This window comes from Rhamphochromis longiceps, linkage group LG23 (genome assembly GCF_057381845.1).
Source record: "Rhamphochromis longiceps isolate RC_006_pf linkage group LG23, R_longiceps_female_GT1.1, whole genome shotgun sequence".
Taxonomy (NCBI): Eukaryota; Metazoa; Chordata; class Actinopteri; order Cichliformes; family Cichlidae; genus Rhamphochromis; species Rhamphochromis longiceps.
Window position 1 is genome coordinate 41,539,832 of NC_140578.1, and position 24,039 is coordinate 41,563,870.

The window sequence follows — 24,039 nt, forward strand, 5'->3', positions numbered from 1 at the left end:
AAGAAAGTGGGTTCAGGCCACAATGTTGTTATTACAGATTGATATACTCTTCAGGTCCCCTTTATTCAAACAGCTCACCTCTCAAAATCAGATGCTCAAAGCTCTTTTGATGACTACTTTGAGCTGAATGTGTGTTATTACAGGTATTACATGAAATTGCCCGTGTTAGGTGAAGGGGATTATGGTGCTTTTGGGTCAATACTTCCTCTGAGCTGTTTGGCTGCTGGAGCTGAGGAGCGATTAGGCTTTTGTCTGTCAATCCGACTTCATAGCGGCGATTATCACACAGACACACACCACATACACGTAACCACCACCTATCAGCACACATACTCGTGCAGTGATTACGGCCTTAGGTATATCAGGCCCATTCAGTATGCTGAGAGGTGTCAGATCTAGTGGAACTGGAGCTGTAACACATGCACGCTCAGTTTGTTGGCTGCAGGAAGGGTGACAGGTGAAAGATGAAAGTGGAGTGCTGAGCTGAAATGAAGACTTGACAAGCTAAAACGTTAAGGGAAAAAAAAAAATCCAGTTTACAGGTTATTACTACAGGTACTTCTTTCATATTTTCTAAGCTTCTCTGAATGTACTTTCCCAAAAAGGTGATAGATTTTAATTCCATAAGAAGTCCTAATTTTTCTTTAGTCACTTTACTGCATGTAGAACTATAATCTAATTACTGCAGAAGTTTCAGTGATGAATTTTACACTTTTGGTTAGAATAAATAATAATTAGTTATATCTATGCTACTCCATTATGGTAAAAGATATTCAATCTGAAAGAGCCCCAGTACATAGAAACAGAAACATATACATAAACATATGCTATGTTCTCCATTTTCCTGATTTTCAAATTTCATGTAGAGTAGAAATAAATATATGTTCCTAGTTAAATTTAAAAGAAAAATGCTAGTTTACGAAATGACGTCGCATATGCTGGGGAATTTCAGTGTCGGGCACTGACCAGCAGCTTGCACATCAGCTCAAATGGACCAAACTACACAGGCAAACAGCCCAGAGATCCCCTTAACTGAACCCTGCAGCTTAAAGAGAGAAATCACAGTGTGCACCATAGAATATTCTCTTCACTTTCGTCACTTCTACTAATGTTGTTGTTAGGATACGCACAATAAACTATGTTAAAAAAATCAGAAAGTTACCTTGCATATTTATAACAGCAGGTAAAACAACCAGCTTTGCATCTGTCAAATATCTGTATGGGAAATGCTGGGAATTTACTGGTGACAGATTTATTTGGAGGACTGAAACAATGTTCAAAAACGTGTCAGCAGAAGCAGAGATATCCTGACTTTTAGATCCTGCTGTGAGGTGAGCTACTGAAGAACTGGATCTTTTTGTTAAAGCCTTGCTGCCAGGTAAACGGCCTTTTTCATGAAAAGGTTAAAGTCTCAAGTTCAAGCAGAGATTATTTTCTGCGACTTAACAAAGCACCTCTGAAGCCTTTTATTTACACAGGCTCTGTGTTACTGCCAAGACTGCTATACTGATCCTGATGTGTATTATTTGTATTTATTTATTATTTATCTGACAACAAAATCTGTGATTATATTACTTAAAATTAAGAAATTGGCATTTTGGATTAAATATACCAATTAAAATGTAGCCTGTGATGGAACACAGCAGTTTTCTTTTGGGATTAATAAATGACTTACTATCTGTGGACACAAACTAATTATTATTAATTAACAGTATCAATGAAGTAATTTGGGGTCTATTAACTTTATCTGCTGTGGTTCCATTTTTTTCCACAATAATTTTTCACAAAACCGATCTGGATAAATGCGATAATGAAGTGATGCTGTTTTTTTTCTTTTACAGCTTTTCATTTTTGAGTCTATTAACGTACTTTTGTAAGTGTCTCTTGTATTCATACAGCACAAGCTAGAGCAGAGCGATGTTATTAGGGGGCCTAGTCAGCCTCACAGTAGGGGCTGAGCTGACTGGGTATGGTGATTTCCACTTTACTTTTGTGTGGGTTAATGAAAAAAAACTGAAAAACCCTGAGCCTAATGGGATTTGGTGATAAGAAATTACCAGCGCCAGGTCCTTCTCCTTTGTCTCTTGCTGGGAGTTCAGTGGCTCAGCCAATAAGAGAGCTCAGGGCCACGGTTACCGTAGAGACGAGAGAACACAGGCCACGGCGTCGCCATGGTAAACAGGGGAGCTGTTTGTCAAAGTTCTTTTGATACACACACTCAGAGACACACAGAGTACTGTACGTACACGAGTGAAGCCTGTATCCAACGCTCCTTTTTTCCAAACTGCTGCAATTCAGAAGTTTAATTTAGGGACAAATTCAAATGGATACAAATGCAAAAACTGTATATAGTTACAGGCAGGTATTCATCTCAATGCTTTAGGGGCTAAAACTGCATTCCTGGATTCGGATTCTTCTCTTTTGTGAACTATCAGCAGCATTGTGACAATTGCCCTAATCACGCCAAGGTTACTGATATGCTGCTGTATTTGACATTTTAACACATGCTAGCCAGACTTTCAAAAATCCGAGCTGTGCAAATCCTGGAAACCACATCAAACATGTAAAAGATTCAAAGTATAAAGAAAAAACGGTGGCGTACACTTCTAAACACTTCTAAATTTGAACTTTTACATTTATATTAGTCTTTGCATTTATCGAAAGAAAAATACAGTATTATACCATAAAAATGTACAATATGGTTCCTTAAAGCTGTAAGTGTTTACTATAAGGGTTTTTTTTTTGTTTAAAATCAATTTTGGGCACTATTAGGGCTCTGTACTGTATAAAGTTGCAAAACAAATAATCCACATCTATATACTACTACACTACTACTAATAGAGATTTCAGTTAGAGTTGCAGCTTTAGGGTATGAAACATTTTCTACATATTCACTATATTCATGTAAGAACTGGATTTTATATTCAGTTTAGGAAAACTAACTGTAACAGACTACTCTATCAAACTATAGTCATATCACTTTGGGGGCATACACACACAAAAAAAAAAAAAATTAAAACGTGTTCTCCTATATGGGTGTTCTGTTGACAAAACAGGCTATTTTTAGAAATCTTTTACAATTACACAAAATGGGAAAATGAAGCTAGATGTTGATATTTTGGCACCTTTTAATTTAGATTACAATCAAAGGAGGATAAATGATGAACAGTCAGTTGAATCATCCTCAATTCTTTACATACTGTACAGGCAGCATTCATATTTTAAACTCGGAAAACCGACAGAGTGCTGCGTTTTCAATCATTCAGTCTTTTTTCGTCACTGTGAGACATTAGGCTCTGATTTCTGTGGTGTTTTTGGCCTGTGTTTTTCTTTTTAACTCGGGAGGCCGCAGAGCTGAGCTGAATAACACAATGACAACAATAGAAGAGAGCATAAACCGAGCAAATGGGCGAGTGAGCAAGGGAACGAGATAGTAGGAGAGAGAAAAAGAGAGAAAAACGCTCTTTGGCTTGCCTGCTCCTGCAGTGCGTCAGCTCTATGGCAAAGTGGAAAACAAGCAAATTACAGAGCACAGACGCAAAGACAGTGGCCTTGTCATTTCAACCTGCCAGTAAGGATTTCCTAAATTACCAGTAGTGCACTGGGAGGGCTGCCCTATAGCTTGTCTGCCGCTCCAGCAAAGAGAGAGACGGCAATCTTTCTGTGAAGGTTAGAGCACTGCAAGACATGAAGCCAGTGAAGTAGTGAGCACTGTCAGGTGCCCTGAGCTCATCAGTAATCATGCAGTGTGGAAGTAACTAAATAAATACATTTACTCAAGTACTCTAATGCAGTTTTGAACTGCAGTATAACTCCTCTGTTAAATTTTATTCTTGTGAAATGTTATTCTTGTGAATGTATTCCACTATGAGTTTAAAACACTGAACACATCTTATCATAATGGACATTAATTACCTGCTAGCACGATATGCCATTAATTGCTTGCTACCAAACTACTTTGAGAGCAATTAGCTAACAGCTAGTTGCTAGCTAACTAAGTAGCTTTTAATCAGGCATTAAGGTTACATGTTACTTGCCCATATTTCTAGTATTTGTAAATTATCGGCTTCACTGTGGAGTAATTTAGTAATAAATGTGTCATTAGATGGTTGGAAAAATGCAGCAGCTGTTGTTCTTGTTGTAAAATGTATCTGAGCTGAACCAACATGAATAACCGGTAGGTTTTCTCTGCAAATACAAGTAATAGGAAAAGTATAACTTAAAAATGTAAATAACAGCCAAACAACCAGGAATTTAAGTGTTCCAGATTAACGTTCTAGCACTTATATATAATGTCCTAAATGCATTTTGAGTCAGATATTTGAGCTGTACATGATGGTTTGCTAAATAAATTTTATTAAACATCTTGCAAACAAAACTGAAGTACATTAAGTTTGTATTATTCTAAGGTTGTATGAACATATTAGACAGTTTAATGCAGGCTGTTTAGTACTGTGAAGAAGAAGACAGTGATGCACTGTGTTGGACTGGTAGGGTAGCAGACATCAACTGATATTTGTAGTAATGATGTTGATTTACTCACAGAATTCTACTTTTTATATTAGCTTTGTTCTGTGTGGGGGTTGGAAATCAGGCATATAGCTCATGAAACATCTGTTTATATTTCAGTTGGATAAATCCACAAAGAGCGGTGCAGGGCCGTGCAGAGAGGTTTAAAGGGGCGGGTGCTCAAAGTTAAAAAGGGGCACATTGAACACACTGACATTTTAGACCTTCTTCAGAATACTGTATATACTATGGGCATCACGGTGCTGATCCAGAATCCTTACATAATTATTTATTACTAGAGCTACAATAATAAAGCAATGAGGAGGGGGAAGTAATAAATATGAAATAATGTATTTATGATGATTCCATTTGTTTCACTATCCACTCTGTGCAGGGCAAAGCTTATTACATTTTTAAACTGCAGAGATACAATAATTTTACTGCTGTAAAATCCAAATTTTGTCTTATTTAAAATATAAATCTAATATAATCTACTTCTTAATGTATGTTCTTTAAAATACAGCATGTTTTTTAATATATTATAATTATAATAATGCATAATTATGTGGACATGCATATTAGATCGTTTTTTAGTGAAATATAATCCCTCCAGAAAGGCAGGAAAAGCCCTGTAACTTACTTTAAAACTAAATATGTTCCCTAAAACGGTGACAGAGCTACAGACCCATGACAGCCTTACACAGGTAGCCAGCAGCTATGACTACTTGTGCAGTTAATAAAAGGACAGGTAATGTTTGTCGCGCTGTTGCACACACAGCACGCTCGTTTGTTTCAGTTCGTCAGTTGCAACAAGACAACTTTCCAACGTGTACGTAATAAGCCAATACTCCTGGGTGCTACACACTACAGTGTACGCTGTACACCTACTTACTGGTTTTGTCGCATCAGTCTGTGTCTCTGAGTTAACTTGTGTTTCTCCTACAGCTCCGGACCGCAAAAAATGCGCGTGCTCTTTGTGAGCTCGTTCCCGGCCCGTAACCAGCGCGTTCTGCCGACAAGGGCGATCATTGGTTAAATGTGATCATGTGACTGATGCAAGCCAGATTTTATTTAGCAAAACTGTGATTAATAGTTAAATATTATTGCTGAGGGGCACAGACAGGACTCCGCACGCACACACACATTAAAAAAAAAAATAAATTTTTTTTTTAAAAAAAAGTTGCCTCAACAAAAGGGCACTTTGGGCATCCATCAGGAAAGGGGCGGGTGCTCAAGCCCCTCTAGCCCCCCCCTCTGCACGTGCCTGGAGCGGTGAATGTGAAGCAGCAGCACACGTCACCTGATCACAGTCACTACATGAAGAAAAATATGCTGAAGCTCACAACACAGTTTGTCCTGACTTATTTCAGAGTAATTCTTTTTCCCATGCTCGCCGCTACACCCAGTCTTAGGGTTCCCCCACCTACCAAAGTCCTGCAAACAACATAATAACATAAACAGTTTTTAGCATGACTACTCACTGACTGTTAGACCAGCTCTGGTGGAAAGATAATAACCAGAATAATCTACTAAAAAATTCTATTAGCTTTCCACTGTTTTGAAAAGATGAAAGGGAAACTCAAAAACAGATTATGTCCAACTCTAAAAATCTCAAAAGGAAGCTATTGGATTAGTGAATAATGATTCTAATTTCCTGCGTCATTATGCTATGGCCCATTGCTTATATAGTAAACAACTGAGGAGAGTAAAATGGACAAAAGCTTGAATTTATGTCACAATGAAAAAAAAAAATTTAAAAGTGAATATTGTTACTGTTGCAGCAGCAGAGAGTGAATGCTAGTAATTTCGCATTGTAGGAAAAATGACAAGACATGAATGGGCCTTGTAAAAAATGTAACACACACACACACACCACAGAGGCAGCCCTACAGTAATGACATTTAAATGGCTCATTTGAAGATAAAAGGCCTGCTGACATCAAATGGATCCTTGTTATCATAATAGCAAACAACTAACAAGAAATGAAGCAGCATAAAAAGACATGCCTCATATTTGTCTCCATGAATACAATAACTAAGCAAACAAATATTGTTAACAAACAGCGATCTAAACTGTCTATTCACATGAACACATTATGCGAGTGTTTGCCAATTTATCCTTCACCAATAGCTGAAGGAAATTAGTGCGCATTACAACCAACTCTCCAAAGGTTTTCAATTAATTTCTGTAAACACGCATGACAAAACATAGTGCTGGCATTATAAAGACTGGATTTTTGTCAGCAAACAAAATCCAGATTAGAAAAGGAGATTCATTAGGCATGGCATGTTGTTTCGAGAATGAGACCCAAATTAACCAAAACATCATGAATGGCTCTTTACAGCTGTTTAATTAACACTTATAGACCCTCTACAGGAGCTAACATTTGCAAATATTTTTTCGACCAATACTCTGAGTCAATAGATCCTCCCTTAGAGCTGGACTTTAAACACCCAAAAGCTAAAAGTAAAGCATAAAGACCAAGGCTTGTTTTATAGTAGTGCATAATTTAATACATCTAAAATGAGAGAAAGCACCATTAGAGCTAAAAGTGTTTGTTTTTTAACAGATGCTGACTTTGTGGGCTTTAATGATAAAGATTTCTCCATATATGTAGTACCTTTGGGTGGAGCTGTAAGCATACTTGGCATTTTTAGATTGCTTCATGAAAGTTCTGTTCCTCAAAGGTCAAATACACCGCAACCACAAACAAGTAGAACAGTGATGCAAAAATACACAAAACACAAAAGAAGTTGATTAAAACACAACAGAAGTTGATTAAAACACAATGGAAGTGTTTTTTAGGGACATAATAATGCGAGCAGACAGCTGTGAAAGTGACTGAAACCTAAAGATGTGGAGGATTGCACTGAGGCATTTGTCAGTGTTCTGAGGGAGAAAAAGATGTGAGGTAATGTGTTTTTCTATCACATAAGCAGTGTTGGGTGAGTTACTTTAAATCAGTAACTTAGTTACATTACTAGTTACTTCTATCAAAAGTAACTCAGTTACTTCAAGTTACTCATTACTTTAAAAGTAACTAGTGACTAGGGAAAGTAACTTTGGTTTTACTCAGAATTCTCTTGTTAATGTGTTGCTTCCGTAACTGGATACCCAGCCAGATTGCCAGTCTTCTAGCTTGCTTACTTGCCACAAGTGCACTGTGCCACGTACCAATAGAAAGGAAAAAATAATGCGCATATTTCCACGAGAGAAATCCCACGCCTGGACCATCGTTGACCGCCGCCATGATTCTAGCCTACGTCACAGCGTCATGTGCGCTTTTTACATCCAACACGAAAACTGCAGTCGCGGTGCTTCGATTGTACTCAGAACTTGGAAATTCTGCCTTCCGAATAGGAAGATGTAGGTAACAACTGACTACAGATGAGCTGCATACAGGGCTGAACTGGGACAAGAAATCGGCCCGGGCGTTTTGACTAGAGACCGGCCCACCATTATAGGAAAAATCATAAAGGCAGATGTGCAGCGTAATGACAGAATAACTGCAGCTGTGTGTCTTTTTCATTGTAGCTGAAGTACGGGACAAACTGCATTCCTTTTCACCTCAATACGAAACGCGTAATATTTTCTCTGAATATCAGACGATTCCGTTTTTTAGGGGACGGTTGGCAACTCTAATAATTAACCTTATGAACAAAATAAAGTTCAACATCAGTAACATCATAGCACCACCCAGCTGTATAGAAACTCCGTCATGCTAGCTAGTACCCAGTACGAAAAAGTCAGCATAACGAAAATAAACTCCACCTTAACTTGGTTCATATCTGACCCAGATAGACTGCAGGTCATAACTTCAGTACACCTGACACTCGGACAAGCGGCCGCCTCGGGTCTCTTCTCCTCCTGCCTCCCCTTTCCCTCATCCACCTGTTGGCCTCCACCACTTGCTAATGTTACTGAATCTGTGGAAGCTCCGCGATAGCCACCACAAGAAGTAATGAATAACAACCCTATCTAAATCCCAGTAATGATTAAGTTAGCGTTACCGTGTTCGTTACCACAATAATAACGTAGTTACTGTAACGCGTTACTTAATAAGGTGTTAGTCCCTACACTGCACATAAGTCATATAATGCTGTAGATACATGTTTGCTGTTAGCTGTTTACTGTTAGCTTGTCACTTCCACAGCTGTTCCTTCAGGTTATTGTCTCCTCAAAAAGATTGTTTTGTGTGCTTTTACAGCATTTTTCTATTTGCTGACATTTTCTTAGGTTCCAGTGCATTTGACCTATCAAGGGCACCTGAAAGGTCATAACCATATAATACCCTAGTAATATCATGGTAACAACAGTGGTTGACGCATGACATGCACCGATGTCAGATGCCAGACCAACAACTGAAGAAGTCAAACATGCAGTCCATGCGCTAGAGAATGGGATATCACCCGGGCAGGACAAATTCATTGCAGAGGCAATCAAAACTGGAGGAAACATCTTCCTTTCTCGACTTCATGGACTAATTCAATAGATCTGGAGAACAGACGAGAGACTATTCTCTCATCCCACTTCAGAAGAAAGGCAACACCCGCGAATGCAAGAACTATCGTGGAATTAGCCTTCTTTCCATTGCTGGTAAGGTCTTTATGAAAATCATTCAGTCGCACCTAAAAAAGCATCATAAGCAGTCAAGCGGAGAAGACCAAGCCGGCTTTTGACCAATGGCCACCGTCTGTTTCACTGAAGACCAATCTGCAACTAAATTGATGTTCGCAGATCACAGCGCCATCTTTGCCGAAAATGACGCAGAGGCTAAAGACATCTTACACGACGTCGCCCAATTTGCCATATGGCCTGGTGTTTGGACTATAGTCAGACCCTGCTTCCATCATCAGTGATGATCCTCAGTGATTGTTTTGTAATCTGTTGGGTTTGACACTGAAGTTGATGTTTGCTGTCTGTGTAAAGTTGAGGCAGATGGGGAAGTTGCAGATTTGCTGTTGATCAGAAAGAAAAGGTACATAATGGGGCATAAAAGATAATGTACTATATCAAAGCAAAGCAATGGGCTGAGTTGCAGATTTTTCTTTTATTGTACCTTGTAAATCTTTTCTACGTACCCAATTATGGTGGGTGCAGATTTCTAGTCTTTTGAAGGTGGCTTTTGAGATTTTCTGGAGCTGTAACAAATACTACTGCATAATTAGTGTTGGAAATTTCCATTTCCTGCAGTTGTTTGGCTGTCTCTGTCCCACACTTGTTTTGTATTGATTGTTCATGATAATCTGGATTATGAGGTTCAACAATGCAGCTACAATCTTTTTTATAATTAAGTGTCTTTATAAATGCTACTTTTTTCCCCTTTTCATTTTCATTTAAATTGATCGAGAAGGTCTGTTGCAAGTCAAAAGTAAAAAAGCACAGCACAACCTGTGCTTGAACCTTAATTTTCAGCCAAAAGCAATCTGCCCACAAGCATATATTAGATTTTAACATTTCTTCAGGGAGAAATAACATCATGTTTTAAACACAGCAGCGACATCAGTGCCACCGGTAAGTAACAGAAGGACTGTGGTGTTCTGACCTTGGATGCTTGCTTTAAAAAGCTTTATTTGGATAAATCAGCCACATTTTCAAAATCTCAATTTCTTGTGGACAAAAATTCCTAAGTATAAAGAAGAGAAAGTATGGGAGATGGGGCCCGGTGTTGTTTTATAATCTGTTTGGTTTTGACCAATCAGCTGCTTTATTTTGATTTTTCTTACTGTTAAAAAGTTTCCTCACACACAGAACGGAGACCTATACGCATTCAATTGCTTCTCAGCTTCCGTTTCATCTTTTTCATCAGTGTCATCATCCTCTCTTTTTCTCTTTCCCATCATTCATCATTTTTTCAGCTCCTTCCTCCCCCTTTCCTCCCCTCTCGGAGGGTCTAGCTGTAATAGGCAGGTAATTTCCCCCCTATTACAAGATAGTACATTAGTATCTCCCTGCACTATTTACACAAGTTAGCGGTCCAACCAAGCCATTTACAGAGGATCATTATAGCATGTGGTGTCCCGATACGCTTGGGAATTCCAAGATGAAATGATGGCTTGAATGCATTATCCCATGAGTGTGTATGTGAGGGAGGAAGCGAGGGAGAGATCAAGGCAGGATCACACAATAGATCCTTTTAAAAGCCCAGCCCAAGATATATGATACTATTAAGATTTTTGAGTACCAATTACACCACCACTACCTTAAGTGGTATTCCAGCCATTCAATTTTGATACATTATGAAGATGGTTTCATATATTATACCAGAATCTTCTTTAAGATGTTCGACAGCTGACGGTAAGACCTCAAAGTGCTGCCGGCAATTTGACAAAATTATCAATCCTCCTGCATTTGGTTGCTGCCCCTTTTTCTGGGAGCAATATCCTTAAATGAGTGCACTCCCCCTTCCCACCTGACACTATCTTAACACCATTTACTGGTAACAGTGTAAGATCTAGCTGCCTAATGATATGGGACGACATCAGGCCAGCATGGCGTCTCAAGGATGTGAAGTAGTAGTCTGGTAGTCGGGGTATTGAGCCAAAACTGTTAGCTGTCCATATGCCTGCTGCTCACATGATACCTTGTACGCGCTGAGTCCGAATGTCAGAAATATAAAGCATTTGTGACTGCAGGGAAATCATTCAGATCAGAACAACATTGTTCACACATCATACAGTGCTGTCACCACCGAGCTGCTGTCACTGTTCAGCAGTGAACAGTGCATTCATGCATGCTGGTACGAGATGGAAAAGGCTCGTGGCTGCGTTTGGACAACTCAGTTTCACGTACATTCTGCTTTAGCGGTTATCAGTGGTGGCTGATAGAGCCTCAACATTATATCACCATATTTTAAGGAAAGTCGTGATAATCACATTTGTGACAAAAACAAAAACTAAACCATATTCTGTCGCTGATTGCATCTTCCAGGCATTTATTACTGCAACTCAAATGAAGGGAGTTTTCCCTTCTCTTCTAATAAGCCACTGTCACTGATGACACTACAGCTAAGTGTGAATCAGTTGCCACAAGATGCCAGCAGCAGCATTACAGTGCAAAGTAAAGACACAGCATAATACACAGTGACACAACAGAAGTCAAACATAAGCCAAGAAGCCACATGGGCTGTGTTTCCCCTGCAATTTTAGACTGCTTCACACTTTAACAATAACTAAACTAACCCAACCTTTTCGCTTTTTATCAGCCAACACAATATAATAAAATAATAAAATTAGGATGCCTACCTGGGATGTTGTAACTTGTGTCAAGCTTTTTAAATCAGTCAATCAATCCAAATATCAACCAGACCGATAACACTGGTGGTATTCGATTAATAATTTGTTTCTATTCTCAAGTTTAGTATATAGCCCACTGAATTGTGTTGCATTAATTCTTTTTTTAAATGGAAAAAATATACCTCAAACATGCACTATGAAAAATGTATGAACCTTTCTTGTTGACTGTCATGCTTATTTATAGCCAATAGCACATTTAAACAACAGAGTTGGCCAAGTGTTTTAGAGACAGGCACATTTACATATCAGGTCCAGTCCCAATTCACTGGGCATTTACTGTACATGCTTTTTCCAGAACTGTACTATTTCTAATGCTAGGATGCATGTGGCCCTTGTGCTGATTATTCAGTCCATATTGTAGGGCTGATTGTTGCACAAGAGCACAAATTCTTAGAGACAGAGCAGCTGTAAGACAAAATCTGTGGCATTTAAACCATATAACTGTATGTCTGTGATGGCGTGTTAGACTTAAAAGAAGGTGGCTCTGATGGCAAATGCTCTCCTGTAATAATGTCTTCTCAGAGGGGTTTCCTGTCTTAAAAGGGTGGGATAGACCCAACACACACCCACGCGCACACACTGTCTCACACACTGAATGGTCTCCCATGGCAGTATCAGTAGGACATTGTCAGGCCAAACAAAAGGCCTTATCTTTCTTTCCCCTTTCAGTCTGGGTGATTGGCCAAGAGAAATGAGTAGAAAAGGCCATGTCCTCACCCGAGGAACCACAAATGTCAGCCACCTTCCTATCTCCATCCAGCCAGTGTGTGTATGAGTGTGTGTGTGTGGGTGTGTGTGCGCGCACGTGCAAGTGTATGATGGAAGATCTACAGCAATCATATGTCTGCCAAGGCTGCAGAGGCTAGGGAAATCTTCCTGTCAGTATCAGTGTCATGAAATATGGACACAAACACACACGTGTGCATGCAACATGTGTCAGTGCATTCAAGTACATCACAGCTTCAGATATGCTGGTCTCTGTTAAAGCCCCCAAAGGCTATTTTCTTTGGGTGTAGTGAAATTTACAGAGGCCTTTGTACTCCTTTGTGATGTGTGGTAAAAAAAAAAAAGTCAGCCTATGAATTATATTAACGAGAACAACAGCACTCACAGTTGTGTGTATAATACTTTTAATACTGCATTGCATTAGAGGTTATGCATGGAAACAGACTGTATATTTAAGATGGACATCATCTGGCATTTTGAAGCCTCGTCATTGTTTTTTTAATGATATAGGTTGAAGGGCTCCGTTATCATCTAAGACTCAAGAGTTAGCGCTAACTTTGTGGGTGCAATGCACAGACACATGCCCCTGCTTGAAAAAGGAGCACGGATTTCCTGGGTGGGCTGTAACTTGCAGCAAGAAAGAATATTAGTGCCTTAGCAGCACAAACACAATCAACACGTCCACACCGGTGATCCAGCTGGCAGAGGTGAGGCCTAGCTGTCAGCTTCATTGTTCTGTGCTGGCACCTGCCAGTCACACCTGAGCTTTGAGCTTTAACACTATGCAAAAAAGTAAGTTTCAGAAAGATGATACCTTTTTAATGCAGACAGGAAACATTTTAGCTATAGAGGCCAAAAATACTTTTTTCCACACTGGCTTCAGTTTTCTGTACAAGAGGCTGGGAACTATAGCGAGTGTTTGAGAGGTAGCGCTTTTATTTTTAAATGTAACAACGTGATCTGGAAAGAGGTTGTGTATCTAGCTGTAGTGATGTTTTAAATACTAAAAAGCAGCACAAACTTCTGCTGAATGCGGACAGTACATGACAGATCTGAACTTTCTATGCCTTAAATCATACCTAAAAAATGTCGAGAATATAGTTATCATGATTCCTGTCATTCACAAACTGGTCATAACTAATTAATGATTACAGTTTTTTCTGATGGCTTAAGCACATTTTTTGTAACTATTGGCTATTTTTGCAAAACTCTACACACAAATAAGAAAACCCTTCATCCAATCAGCAAAACATTGTAGTTTCCTTGTAAAAGCGAATAACCCTTGCTTAACTCTCCACACCTTTGTAAAAATGGTATTTTCGTATCCAACAGTTAACACAAGCCATCATATTACAGTTTTTCTCGATTGCCTAAACACTATAACCAGGCTTTTAAACTAAAATTTCAAAACCGTAACGCTATTGTTCAAAAAGCTCACCCATTTCCCTGAACTATAAACACTATTCCCTGCTTTGACACATGACTCAAATTTGGTGAACTGTTACTGCAAAACTCTACACACAAATCCCTACATTTTACAGTGCTTACACCATGTAGTCATTTAGAAAGCACTAGCATGCAATAATGTTAACTTAAGTCAGCATAGCTTGAGCTCAATTAGCACACAATTAACCAGGTGGAAACACTAGGAGTCAAAATTTAGCACACACCAATCAGAACCTGCGATGGATAGATAAAAGGGCCAAAGTCAGCTCATTCAGGTTTGAAACAATGGATCCAAAGAGATGCAAAGGAAGAGGACGTGGTGGAGAAAGAGGATGTGTTGAAGGAGGAGGACGTGGTGGAAGAGGAGGAGGAGGTGGTCTAGGACAACAGGAAGGTGGTGGAGGAGGAGGAGGACGTGGTGAAGGAGGAGGACGTGGTGGAGGAAGAGGACATGGTGAAAGAGGAGGACGTAGTGGAAGAGGAGGAGGAGGTGGTCTAGGACAACAGGAAGGTGGTGGAGGAGGAGGGAGAGGTGGAGGAGGAGGAGGACGTGGTGAAGGAGGTGGAGGTGGAGAACGACGGCGACAAGGAAGGGGAAGAGCAAGGGCAAGAAGACAGTCAGTCTCGGATGAAATTCGAGCCACTTTAGTTGACCATGTCCTTGTCCATGGGATGACTATGAGGGAGGCTGGGCAACGAGTACAACCGAATTTGAGTCGCTTCACTGTTGTCTCCATCATCAGAACCTTCAGGGAGGAAAACAGGTAGGTGTACTTGCAGTAAGACTGCTTTGTACAGTAACGTTTAAGTTACTGAACTTATGTGTCTTGAGTATGTTTCCATTATTTGCCTGTAAAATGAATGTGTGACAGTTACAGTAATGAGTGCTTCTATTTTTGTAGGACACAGAGACGACCACCTGGTGGAGGCAGGTTAAGGCTTTTGTTGGAGGAGCAAGAGAGGGAACTTGTAAACATGGTAATTGCAAATAATGTAATCCGCCTGCAAGAGATTCAAAGGAGAGTGATTGAGGATGATCATCTTTTTCGAGGCATAAATGCCATCAGCCTCTCCACAATTGACCGCATCCTCCGAAAGAATCAATTCCGGATGAAACAGGCATACCGAGTCCCTTTCGAACGAAACTCTGACAGAGTGAAAAACCAACGTGTGGAATATGTTCAGGTATGAGTTTTGATACTGTATAAAGTATTGTGTACCATCACAGCATGGCAGTTTATGCTGCCATTTCAGCACTCTTGAACTGTGGTTCAGGGTACCGATTGACTCTACTGTGTTATGTGTTTTGCAGAGAATCTTTGAGATTGAAGGACGGCCTGTTCCCCATGAAATAATCTTTGTGGATGAGGCAGGTTTTAACCTGACCAAAAGAAGGAAAAGGGGGAGGAACATAATTGGCCATCGGGCTATTGTAAATGTCCCTGGTCAGCGTGGGGGGAATGTCACTATGTGCGCAGCCATCAGCCAACGAGGGGTACTCCACCGCCATGCCGTACTAGGACCCTATAACACTATGCTTCTCCTTGCTTTTCTTGATGGTTTAAGACAACATATGTTCCAGCTGGACTACAGGGAACCAGCACAGCCAGAGTAGCCTCACTACGTTGTTGTGTGGGATAACGTCAGCTTCCATCGCGCTGCTCTGGTTCGTGACTGGTTTACCAATAACCCAAGGTTTTCTAATATCTTTCTGCCTGCATACTCTCCCTTTCTAAACCCGATAGAGGAGTTATTTTCGGCATGGCGGTGGAAAGTGTATGACCGAGAACCTTATGTCCGTGTTCACCTCCTTCAGGCCATCGAAGAGGCCTGCCTAGACATATCAGTAGATGCATGCCAGGGGTGGATCAGGCATGCAAGAGGATTTTACCCCCGCTGCCTGGCTGGGGCCAATATAGCCTGTGATGTGGATGAGATTCTCTGGCCTGACCCAGACCAAAGACAAGATGCTGAGGTGGGATAATGTTTCTGGTGTGTGTTGTACTGTATAGTACATGAATGACAATGTGCCACTGTACATACATTGGTTGTGTCTTTTGTGTTTATCATGTGACAAGGGTTTTGAAGGGGAGAACCATAAGCAACCTATTTGTTTTGGAACTATTGTTTTGAATTAATTGTACCAGTGTGCAAAACTCTGTTGTGGTGTGTGTGTTTTTGAGGGCTTGTGTTTGATGTCTGAGGGCAAAGTTTGGTTTTTCAGCAGGAGTGAATAGTTTTGGGTGTAGAGCTTCATTTTGACCTGGAAATAGGATGTTTGGGAAATTGAGTGAGATGTTATGGATTTGTGTTTACAGTTGTGAGGATATGAGGCGTAGTTTCAAGAAATGTGTTTTAGCAATCGAGAAAAACTGTAAAGAAGTCCAGACGCTTTTCTTTGCAAGCTCCTTTGACTACGATGACCTGGATGACTGAGAACCTTCACAGACATACTCTTCTTACCCTTCCTCTCCCCCCTCCTCATTCTCCTCTTGCTCCTCTTGTTCCTCCTTGTCCTTGTCGTCCTCTTCATCCTACTACTTCACCTCCACGTCCTCTTGCTCGGCCTCTTCTACTTCTCACTCTTCCTGCTCCCTCCATTGTACTCCACACACAGAGCTTACCTGTATTATAGTGCTTAGGCTGATTGCAAAGTGAACTAATTATCTAAAAAAGTTTTCACATGTGACAGTGTGCCAGACAGTTGGCAAAATAGTGTAAATAATGGCCGTAAATGTGTATAGTTTTGCTAGAAATGCGTTGATCATTTGGGAATTGAGTGTAAAGCAGTGCGTTGTGTTTACAGTTCTGCAAAAAGAGTGCTGTGCAGTGGATTGTAGCTACAGGTTTGCAAAGTGTGTGTTACAAAATGGCAAACTAAGTGCAAAGCAGTGTTTGTGCTTTTAGTTTTGCAAACTCAGTGAGTGGTTTTGCTATAAGTACTAATAGTTTTAGAAATTGTACTATAAGAATCCCAGTTAGGGTTTAAGCATTCAGAAAAAACTGTAATAACTGTGCGGTTCTGGGTTATTGATCTTGGCTGATCTTTTCTCTGACAGATCTTGGCTGTTGAAGTTGTTTTTTTTTCATAATAACATAAGAAATCCACAACACCAGAGCTAAAAATTCTTACTAAAAATCGTGAACCCGTTTTTCAGCAGGTCTCACATTCTGCCATTTATTTCTCACAATGTGCCTGAGAAATTTTGGAAATACAACCCGCCAGAATCAATGAAAAGCAGTCTTTTGAACAACTGGTTTTAAGTTGTTTATAGACTAACAAACACGTGACTTACACAGGTGGCATGTGGACAAAAAACCTATTGTCCTGAAAAATATCCAAATTGAAACTGTTTCACAATTTGTCCCCCGTGTCCATTCCACATTTCCTAACAAAAGGCGAGAGGCCTCCCTTTGCGGAGCACACTTCAAAAATTACATGGCCAAATAAAAACATGTTTTTTTAAATATAAAACTGGCTCTCAGGCATTAAGAATATCACTGACATATTGGAGCAGATTATAAAAAACAACAGCTTTTGAGTTTTTTTTTAACCTTTCTGAATGTAGCTTGATGTAGTGGGACCATTAATCTGCGTGGGTGTGTTTGATCGGTCTTTTTTATTTTTTTTAATATGTATTTTTAGCTCACCTACAGACTACCTGAGGAAACCAAACAACAAAAAGCAGCCACAATCCTCAAATGCAGCGCTTCAACACACGCATCCATCACTGTCCATCTAAACTTTCTTTTCTTTCTCTCATTTTAAAGTGATGGCTTTAAAATCCCATTCTTGCTGTCCATCATGTGACGTGCTCTCTTCATGAGCTTTCCATCACTAATTGAAGGATCATTTTAGCCACAGGATATGGCTGAAGACACTAATCAAGACCTTGTTAAAGGTCGTTAAGGGACAATTGCCCATAATTCCTCTAATCCACTGGATATTTAATTAAACACCTATTAGAGACCAACAACTCTACAGCTGGCATGTTCAAACCAGACAGCCAATTCTAGATTGGCTCTGCTGTGCCATTAATTAGTATTTGAAGTAATTTTCAATTATAAATCTGTCTGAATTATGAATCCTGCTGGGTCTCAGGCCAGGAGGACACTTCTTTCAGTTCCAAGGTTTGATCAGCAAAATCACAGTGGAGCTTTCAAGCAGGGCTACTTTTGATGTTGTGCATCACCTACCCACTGTGATCAAAGTTCAAACTATTTTAAAGTTTAAACTAGTTCCCTTCGATGGTCCCGCTGCCTCAGTCCCTGCTCGACATCTCAGATGATTGATGAGTCCTACTTTTCTGCAGCTTTACTCTGAGACTGACCTTCATAGGTTTGAGTTAACTGTCTCAACAGTTGCTCTGTGGACTATCATAAAATCTGGCACAGATATTAACATAACCCCATCTTTAATAATTGCTTTACTATTTCTTAACATGTTAAACTAAAGTTAGAATGGGAAACATCACACACGATGCATTCCTTTTGACAGGAAGAAACCTCAGGCAGAACCAGGGTCAGGGTGCAGCAGCCATCAGCCACAACCAATGAGGGGTCAGGGGAGGGAGACAGGACACCGGATATGATCTTATGACTTTCTCTAGTGAATCTAATCATTTTGTGAGCTACACAAAATTAAGCCAGTCCTTAAACAGCTGTGTAACCCTGCACAATATATTTAATCAGGGTCGTATGCATATGATTGTGTTTCTTGAATTTATTTATCTTTTGTCTGGAGGGGAAGTACACAGTAAGGCCTCAGCAAGCTGGTGAACCTAAATGGGAACCATTATGTTCATTTCTAGCTCCTAATTTCTATCCTTGGAATCATGCTAAGCTAGCTTTCTACACAGCAAATTCAAAAGTGTTAAATGTTTTGGTGTTAGTAGTCTTCTTGCAAAAGTAGAGTTAAATTTACTCTAAGTAGAGTCACATTCTTTTAATGTAACTCTGAGGTGTAAAATGATAGTAGTTAAAATCGAGTGTTAAAAATGAGTGTTTCTGTGTCAAATCTGGAGGTGTTACAATGGAAACATTAACTCTTGACCTCTTAACTCTGAACTCCTACAGGGGCTATGACACCAATAGAGTAAATTCACAGACTCCGCCCCCAGCACCATAGGCTCCAATTGAAGCTGAAGTGAAGCCGTTTCAGAACATTTTGCTCTACATATTTGAGTTGTTTGCCATGCTTGGTAAGTCATTTTTTCAAAGATTGTTTCAATTATTATTATGAGCTTTTACTTCTGTGGCTCTTTGGAGTTGAGACAAAGCTGTGTGAAAGGCATTAGCCATGTTGCTCGCTGATAGCATAATATTCTGTTTTAGCTAGCTGAAAGGTATTGTTTGCGGGCAAATACCACAGCCTTGACAAAAAGCTTGCATGTGAATTTTCAGTCAAATTTTTGGTCAAATACACCTAAAACAATGTCTAGAATGTGAAATGTTGGTGTAATGGTGCTACTTGAAGCCTGAAAATGATCTCCCATAAAAAAACGAGCAAACAGCAGTAGCTGACGTCCTGACTGGGTTCTACGTTAGCATTTAGATCCCTCCAGAGTTTTGTGCACACGGTTTAGGTAAAAATGAAAAAGGTTGAGGTTTTACATTTAGTTCAGTATTACCTGTTGCCTGTGTTGTTGTCTTTTGGGAAAATACTTTACACAAGTAATGGCTCAAAAAGGATTCCTTTTTTTTTTTTTTTACTGTGCTGCAATTGATTACTGGATTATTTGTGCCATTAATTAGTGTCAACTAATTTTTATTCAATCTCCACACAGGATATGCTTGTGAAGATGGAATATGGGGGAGAGCAGAAGTGCGTTGAAGTTCCACAAAGTGATGAATGAAGGACATGCATATTGTATTGAAGAAATAAGTGATGAGAATGCTGTTATTTGCATTTACCAGCTCACCTATGTCAGACCTTTTGATAAACAAAATTCTAATGAAAGTGAGAACATGTACACTGTTACATCTTTCAGCAAATGTTTTGAAATTGTGGTGCACAGTTCAGAATAAATGTTTTTCAAAAACCATTGCGTCTTTTTAGTAAATGTTTATTTCCAAAAGAAATTTCTAGAAGTTCAGAACTAAAATACTCTTTGAGAGTTAATATATAAACTCTTAACACCTAGTTAGCATTAGTAAGTGTTAAATTATCAACTCCAGACAGATTTGGTGTTTAACACTAAATCAGAGTTAACTTACCAACTCTCCAAAAGGAGTTAAATTAACACTCTCTGGTGTGGACCCATATTAATAGTGTTGAAATCAAATCTGACAGTGTTAATTTGGACATGCTGGATTTGCAGTGTATGATTCAGTTTCATCTCATGCACCATCTGCCTGTTTTAGTGTAGCCAGACAGCCAACTTTCTTCTGATAGGCTTCCCCTCATAAACAAAAGGTTTGAATAGCAGATTGGTGGGGCTTTTGTGTATGCTTCCCTATATCAGGGATACCTGCACTTACTGACATCATAAAGTCTTAAGTCTGTGCTTTTGACAGACAGACTTTTTGTACATCTTTAGTTGGGTGTTTTTTTTTTAACGCTCCATGAAAACGTAGTTAATGTGAGCATATATCTTGCATAAATCAGTATTTAGTGTAACACAGCACTGCAAGCTGAAAATACTTTGCACGTGTGTTCTTGATGATCTTGACGGTCTAATCTTCTGGGGTCGGTCACCTCAAGTTAGACAAAGCGCTTAGATATAGACAAAAGTGCTTGTATGAATGTGAGTGAATGAGGCTTGAAGTTAAAAAAAAGAGTCCACAGTTATACTAGAAAAGTGCCATACATGCACCAGACCACCCAATCCTACTGAGGGTCATATTACATATGGGATTTAATAATCACATCGGGCCTTCATAGGCTGCATTCAACCTCTGCTTTTTAAGTGTGACTAATGAAATGTGATGACATAGAGATAAAAATCTAACAGTGATGCACTGGATGTATTTTCAGTATGCCTCCTGGCCGAGAACCAGAGGATATCAGTACACCTGGGTCAGCGGCTGAAAGGAGGAGCAGTAAACAATGAGCAGACAACAGCAGGGAGAGACCGAGAGAGGCAAACAAGTCGTTTGAGTGTGCTACTAATGTGTCCCTGCAGCAGGTGGGAAATCTATTATTGCCGTTTTCGAGACGCCTCTCAGCACAAACAATTAGAGGCTGAGGGGAGAAGAGGAAGAAAAAAAAAGAGCGGGAGTGAGTGAGGGGAAGATGGGGATGGATAAAGAGAGGCTACAGAATCAATTAGTCTTGTTAGCTTGTTAGGAGTAAGTTCATTTCTCGCTCTCTCTCTCTCTCACACACACACACACACACACACACACACACACACACACACACACACACACACACACACACACACACACACACACACACACACCTGCCCTCAGCTGTAGTCTTCCCATGCAGAGCGGGCCACCCGCAGACCATACGCCATCACAAAAGAGCGAAGTGGCATGGAGGTTTGCCCCCCCTTCACCCACCCCTCCATTCTCTTTACTCCATCTACCTCTCTCGCCCACTCGCTCACTCTCGCTCTGGCTGCTTCTTGAAAGTATGGGCTTTATCAGCCCCCCTGTAGAGATCATTCATCCACATAGTAACACACACACACACACAGAGACACACAGACACACACTAGGGGCTTCTAATTAGTGCTCAGACCGCCTGCCCAATTATTACCAGCCGTGCTCTAATTAGGACTTATTTAAAGTGTGCGTCAATTAGTCTTTAACATCATTGTGTGCTTGAGGGAGCTGGACCGGTTAACACTTCCTGAACCAGAGGCAGAGCAGAGAGGCTCAGACGCATCAACAGTTGGGGTCTGGCTTCATTTAACACAATAAACTTGATTTAACTACACGACAAACTCAGACAACACACTCACACCTTGTTGACATTGATATATGTCCTTATTTGATAGAACACCTCCCCACTAACTCAGTTTATTAGCTTTTTTAGAAAACTTAGCGGAGTCACATTATCTTCAAAGTTAAGTTTGTCTCAGCTGCGTTAAACTTCATTTTTTAATTTTTTCCTCTCATCACTTGTCATCCATGTTGGTTTAAAGGCATGGTGAAGCAGGCTCACCTCACAGTCTGCTATAGTAGCTGTCCTGGAGCTTTTGATCATGCCCCATTACGTAGAACAGGGACTTTAAAACGGTGAGACTCGCCTCCACAGAGAGGCGGGGAGAGATGGTTAATGTGGAGACGCAGGGGGTTGAACACGAGGGGTGGAGAAACGATATTCCTCAGAATTACGAGTGTGACTTGGGCTTTGTGAACGAGCGCATTACTGCTGATTCATCTTTGTGAATACACGAGCAACACGCTGCTTAGAAAAATAAAATGTTTCTATTAGTGTAAATCCTTCAGTCAGCAAATAGGGGTGTGTGAAAAACCTAGATGTTATTGGGGTTAATTCAGGGCTGGGACAGAGACAGCTTGCATCACACACACAGGGGGGTGACTGCAGTTAATTCGAAGGCTGAGTAAAAATGTGTTTCCATTATACTCAAATGTAAAAATGGGAAATGGGAAAGAAACACCATTAACATTTACAATAATTGTGTAGATGCAAAGTCAAATGTACAATGGTTCACATAATATGCCAACATAACACTGTGTCAGATGGGTTTGATCACTACACAAAAATGTAAAACTTGGCACAAAAGTGACCCCCCCTCCCCCCCAACAGCTTTACTGGGTCATTGTAATACCCTGTTTGTATAGTAACAGAACAGTAACAGAAGCAGAACTTCAATTCATTCCAGAAGACAATGAAGCCTTTCAAGGCTCCTTCGCATTGTATATGTATGCACAGAAGGCCCAAGGCAGGAAAAACACTCGCCTTTTTCCATTGGGAGAAACATAACTGTGAATATACTGTACAGATGAGGAAAACCCCCTCGACCCTTCACCCTAGTGGCAGAAAAATTGGCAAAAAAGGATGAGAAGAACAGTAAGAAAAACCCAAACAAATAAAACACTTTGCATCATATACCTCATTAAAGGCAATGAAGTATAAAACGTTTCTGATTTCAGAAGCAATATGGTGAGTGTTTATAAAGTGTATATAAAAGATGGATGTAGCGTTCAAGTCTGAAAAGTGAAGCCGAAATGAAAGTGGCTTAAACCTGGATTCTTTCTAATGCCCCGCCGGAGGGGTTGGCTGGTGGTGAGCACAAAACCCATATGATTAAAAAACAATCAGATTGTATAGAACCTCACGTTCCCAATAACCTTACGGTCGCATTGACTAGCTACTAGTATTTTTCATTTCAACATCCTTTTCTTTTAGCTGCTCCCTTTAGGGGTCATCACAGCGGATCATCTTCTGTATCTCCACTCTATTTCTAGCATCCTCTTCAGACTTGTCCTCCTTCGCTACATAACAAATATTTGTTCTTTTTCTCCTGCCTGGCAGCTCCATCTGCAACATCTTTTGTCTAGTATATCCACTATCCCTCCTCTGCACATGTCCCTAACAAGCCATCTCAGCCTCTCTTGCCTCTCTGACTCAGTCTCCAAACTGCTCAACCTGAGCTGTCCCTGTGATCATGAAACCCTTCTCGTTCACTCTTCTTCATCTCCCCTGACATTCATCTCCACCCTGCCTGCACTCTTTTCTTCACCTTTAACTACAACTTTCTTTGCTTCTTTCTTGCAAGTTGAAGATAAAGCCACATTTGATTTAGGGCGGGCTACCTTGTGATTGGCAAGTCACTAATGAGCAGAGTGGAGTGTCCAGATGACTGGATGACATCGCAGAGGCTGTATATAAAGTCAGCGTGCCCCTGATGGGGCACATGAAGGGGACACTTGAACGCCAGTGATCTTTTCTCAGCCCTAACTTGAGGTGACCGACCCCATCGCTGCATTAAAATAGGCCTGATTCAGTAGTGAGGACAAAAATTACTTGATGGGCTCAAACACCGATGAAATCACTGTTGATGAACATGGTCCATACAAAAGAAAGAAAAGAGATAAAGGATCCTGAAATGTCATTGCTCCATCTACTTCCAGAATATCCAGAGTT

The 24,039-nt window shown here is 40.2% G+C and overlaps 2 long non-coding RNA genes across 2 annotated transcripts in view; one reads left to right on the plus strand and one right to left on the minus strand.

Moving 5' to 3' along the window:
- LOC146642597 (uncharacterized) overlaps positions 1-24,039 on the minus strand; it is a 104,911-nt gene that overhangs the window by 30,697 nt on the left and 50,175 nt on the right. The window lies entirely within an intron of this gene.
- LOC146642598 (uncharacterized) lies at positions 14,573-15,425 on the plus strand. Its single transcript, XR_014909658.1, has 3 exons — positions 14,573-14,740; positions 14,879-15,161; positions 15,289-15,425. It is a non-coding gene; the product is annotated as an uncharacterized LOC146642598 (long non-coding RNA).